Source organism: Arachis ipaensis, chromosome B08 (genome assembly GCF_000816755.2).
Source record: "Arachis ipaensis cultivar K30076 chromosome B08, Araip1.1, whole genome shotgun sequence".
Lineage (NCBI taxonomy): Eukaryota > Viridiplantae > Streptophyta > Magnoliopsida > Fabales > Fabaceae > Arachis > Arachis ipaensis.
In genome coordinates, this window is record NC_029792.2 from 126471979 (window position 1) to 126477015 (window position 5037).

At 34.0% G+C, this 5037-nt stretch overlaps 1 protein-coding gene and 1 long non-coding RNA gene across 2 annotated transcripts in view; both read right to left on the reverse strand.

Annotated features, from left to right (window-relative positions):
- Positions 1–5037, reverse strand: part of LOC110265391 — a 28225-nt gene that overhangs the window by 21255 nt on the left and 1933 nt on the right. The gene's annotated exons all lie outside the window — the stretch shown is intronic.
- On the reverse strand, positions 738–4597 carry LOC107613359. The gene is made up of 6 exons (XR_002353100.1): positions 4176–4597; positions 3238–3820; positions 1462–1509; positions 1193–1342; positions 967–1044; positions 738–871 (listed from the first exon to the last, which is right to left on the reverse strand). It is a non-coding gene; the product is annotated as an uncharacterized LOC107613359 (long non-coding RNA).

The window sequence follows — 5037 nt, forward strand, 5'->3', positions numbered from 1 at the left end:
ATTAATTTTTAAAGATAGATTTTTTTTAATATTTTATATATAATATTTTTGGTTCATTTTTTTTATTTTTCACCACATATTTATCTTTTATCTAATTTATTGTATATTAATTTAGTAACAATAGCAATAATTGTCATTATAAAATCTAATAACAATGGCAAATGTATAATTATCACTAAAATATAATTTAAACAAAATTAATAGTAATCATTGTGTTATGGCCACTAAAAATTTGTCGATAAAACTCATTTTTCTTGTAGTGATATAAAATAAGAAAAATAAAATAATAGAGTTAACATGTTGGCCGATGATATAATAGGTTATTCTCGTATAGTAAAATAAAAAATGATTTCGCAAACAAAATTAATACTTTTGAAATTTTAAAAACTCAATTTAATGACATCTTTCCAAATCATATCGTATTTTTAAATATATTTTTTAGTTTAATTTATGTTTAAATATAATGTCCATTTATAAGTATATCAGAAAATAGAGAGAAAAAACTTGATGGAGGAAGAAAAGACATATATAACCTGCAACTTTGATAATTCTAAGAATGAGATCAATTATGAAATATATAAAAGACATGACAGCAGCAAGTATTGAGTGAGCTAGAAAGATCGAAATAAAATTATTAAATATTAAAAAGAAAGAAAGAAAGAAGAGAGGAATGGTGGTTTCAGAAGGTAGCGGTGGTAGCTAAACTATAGAGAAAGAAAGAAGGTACCAAGAAAGAGTGGGATCGCAATTGTATATATAGACTTGGTGGATTGAACGACTTCGTTTTGAAAGTCACATGCAATTAATGTTTGCTGCTTCGCTCATCCGCAAGGTTCTGAGAACCGGATCAGTCATCGAACCGTTCTAGTTACTGGTTCATTAATTTATTAGTCCAACCGGTTTAATTGTAGTTCAACCGAAAAAACCGTTTTAGAATAAAATAAATAAATTATAAACTTGGCTTACTCTTGCGGCTTCTTCAATCTCAACTTCGTCAGCTTCTGAATGTTGTCGCAAACAAAGTTGGTTCTTGGCTCACTAGTCCTACCATACCATATCATATGCCTTTAACTAATATGCGTAACTTCAGTTCCAGATTTTTTAACAAGCAAGTAAACTACATACTAAACAAGAATGCATCTTTACTTAGCCATCACTCAAATTAAGTGAGAAATTGTAACTTTAAGTTTACCTGATGAACGGTCATAGAATCTCTCTATGAGGGACACAACGATGCTCTTTTCGGAGCCGCTGCCTGAGCAATCCACAGTGCAGATGAGTAACCTTGCAGTGCTCTATTCTCCCCAACAAATGCCAACACCACTCTGATTTGAACAACAATCTGCAAAAAAAAAGGAAAAAAAGAACGGCCTCAACAACAATCACAAGTTCACAACACCACCCCAGATGAAAAAAAGTTAAAAGATGCTCCCAAGATTAATACTTTGGTGTATTATTGACCTGTTCAACAATGTTGCCTCCTTGAGAAAGAGCTTCTTGGCTCTAAACCTGCAACCAGCAGAAATTACAAAACAGCAATTACAAAGTTAAAAACATAACTGAAATTACAAAAAACTTCTTGGCAGGCAAATTATTACTCAAAGATGCATTGTTATCAACAACTGCTTCTTGATTAATACTTTCATCCATAATTGAAATCAATACATCATAATCAAAGTTAAAAACATCAAACAGAACCAAAAATCAAAAAGAATCAGCAACAAAAATTAAATACCAGCAACAAATACCAAATCATAAACACCATTACCAAATACCAAACGCCAAGGTTGTGAGAACCGGACCGGTCAATGAACCGATGAAGTAACTGGTTCACTGGTTCGACCGGAGTTTAACTGGAATTCAACTGGTTTAATTAAATATTAAATAAAATTATTAAAAATCTAATATATAATTTTAAATATTTAAATTTAATAATTTCTAAATCATGCTCAATAAAAACACTAATAGAGATAATTTATTCATAGTAATTAATACAAAGTTCCTCTATTATTTAGATGTAAATAGTACCAATAAAAATAAAAAAATCCTCTAAACTACATTCTTAACAAGTATCTCATTCTAGACATTTCCACCATATAACAAGAGTGACTTTATGCCAGTCAGAGAGAACACAACACAATACAACATATAAGGAGATTAACAAAAGAAAAAATATGCAGTTCAACGCAGGAATATGTCTGCAAATGCCATCATTGATTGAATCAGGTGAGGGATTTGCCATGGCTTAATAAGTGGATCCGAATCCAAAATCTAAAAATCCAAATTACAAATTACATACAATAATTAAGAATGACAGCAATCCAGAATCCAGAAGATTATATCAATTCATATAGCATTCAAAATCCAGAATTATATTCAGTAAAATTTAATATAACACAATTAAACTTAGATGACAAAACTCAATATAGCAAAATTCAAAATCCAGAGTTCCAAAATTGAACTTATATCAAATTCAGAATTACAGAATGATTAATTCATATAATTAACAAAATAAAAAAATTGAAAAGGAGAACTCTGCATCAAGCCATCAATTCATATAATTAACAAAATAAAAAAAGGTTAACCAGCAACATCCTTTTTGTAATTCCAGCGCAACCAAAAGAGCATAAATCAACAAAAGAATAATAGAGTGAAGTTTTAGGGTATGTATTTCGCAACATTGACACGGCAAGCAAGCTTATCAGTTTTCTTATCCGGGATTTCAACGAAAACTCTTCTTTCAGCATCAAATCAGAGCTAGAACCAATTGAAGAACACAAGTATCTCAATTGTATAAGGACACATTCATTCCCAACAAAGTACCATCAACAACTCATAGTTAGAAGAATTAGAAAAAATCACAACCAACAACTCAGAAATCAGAATCAATATAACAACAAAATTCAGAAATCAGAATCAATATAACAAACCAAGATTTTAAGTTTAACTAATTTCACTCAGCAACAAGCCAATAACTAGTAAATTAACTCAGAATTAGAAAAAATAGCACAAAAATAACTCAGAAAATTACCAATAATCAACAAGAATTAACCCAGAAATCAGAACAAAACAATAATCCAGCCCTGTTAACAACAATGAACAACGAAGAAAATTAACTCAGAAAACAACTAAATAACCCAGAAAAAACAATCAACAATCAACATAATTAAATCCAGAAAAATAGCAATTAACCCCCAAAAATGAAACTGAAGAAGCAGCGGAGGGATGGACGCTTACCAACGGTAACAGTGACTGAGCTATGAGAAAGAGAGAGAGAGAATAGAGACGAAGCAGAAAAACGCCGATGAGAAGCGAACGTGCATGAGCGACGACGATGAGAGAAGTCCACGACGGAGTTGAAGAGCGCCGGTGAGAGCCATAAGCGAACCAAACTTAACAAAAACAAAAAATCTGCAACTCAGAGCCGACGACGACGACTGGCTTGACCTTCGAGAGGGCCGAGCAGACCTTCGAGAGGGTTGTCACTGTCGGCGGCTGACAGTGGCGGGGGCTGGCACGCGTTCTGGAGCTTGAAGGTGGCTGCGATAGGATTTCGTGTTCGGAGAGAGAACTGAGAACTGAGAACTGAGAAGAGAGCCTCTCTGCCTCTCTGGTTTCTTTTATATATATATATAGTAGCGAACCGGGAGGCTCAAAAATCCGGCCGGTTCATACGGTTTACCGGTTCGTCCGGTTTTATCACCGGTTTTTTGCAGGTCGGTTTCTGACATCAACCGGACCGGCTAAATGACCGATTCTCGGTTAACTCGGTCGAACTGGCCAATCCGGTCCGGTTTTTAGAACCTTGCCAAAAGCAGAACTTAACAGAACCAAAAATAAAAGAGAATCAGCAACAAAGATTACCAAATACCAAAAGTAGAACCAAAAATAAAAAAGAATCAACAACAAAAATTAAATACCAACAACAAATAATCACTCCTAATCCCTGAAATTAGTAACTTTTTCAACAAATCAGTAACTATTTCAACAACAACATTAAATACCAACCGCAGCAATGCAGCATAACAAATCACTGATCACAAATTTTAAATTCAAAACACTGATCACAAATTAATTAATTTCAGATTCAGAAATTACAAATCACTCATCAGAGACATTCAAAATCAAATTCATAACACTGAAACAGCTCAAAATCAAAAATGAAATTGACTAACCTTCCACTGACAACAGGACGAAGACGGTGAGACGACGAAGAAACGACGGTGACACGACAGCGTAGCAGCTGGAAGCCTCGAACAGCGAAGTCACCGACGAAGACAGGACAACGTGCCGAGCTAGAAAGCCTAAAAGTGGAGGTCTGGCCGTATGGATTTAGACCAGGGGGAGGAGGAGGCCGCGGAGATGCCGACAACCACGGACGGCGGCAACGGTTCCGTTGACGAAGCTGGGTTTTAGGTTTGGCCGTTTGGGGAACCCTAGGGCTTGAGTGTGTGTTTCGAAGGAGAAGGAGGGGTGTTTGGCGTGAGGGGGTGTATGCGGGTGAGGGACTCGCGTGGAGGGGTGGGGTTTTTTTCATTCTTTTTTTAAAAACAATGAAACGATGTCGTTTCTTAAGAACCGGTCGGTTTCCGGTCCGATCCAACTGGCCGGTTTAGCAGTTTTTCAACGGTTTTGATGATGGCGGTTTTAGGAAGAGGATCCTACCGTTTTTCACGACGGTTTTCAATTGAACCGGTTTGACTGGTCGGTCCGGTCCAGTTTTCAGAACATTGCTCACTAATCTATCTATCTATCTATCTACTTAATATACTAAAATTGGGTTTTCCTCTAGCTAATTGAAGTGAAAGGTCGATTCTTCATGAATTCATTTTCTCTTCTAAGTTTATTTTAAAAAAATATCTTTATTATAATTATACTATAATTATCATTTAAGTAATAATGCATAATTATACTAATTTAAAAAAATATCTTTATTATAGTTATATAAAATTAATATTTAATGCATTATTAAACTACTTATCTATTATCAATCGAAAATAATAATAATAATAATAATAATAATAATAATAATAATAA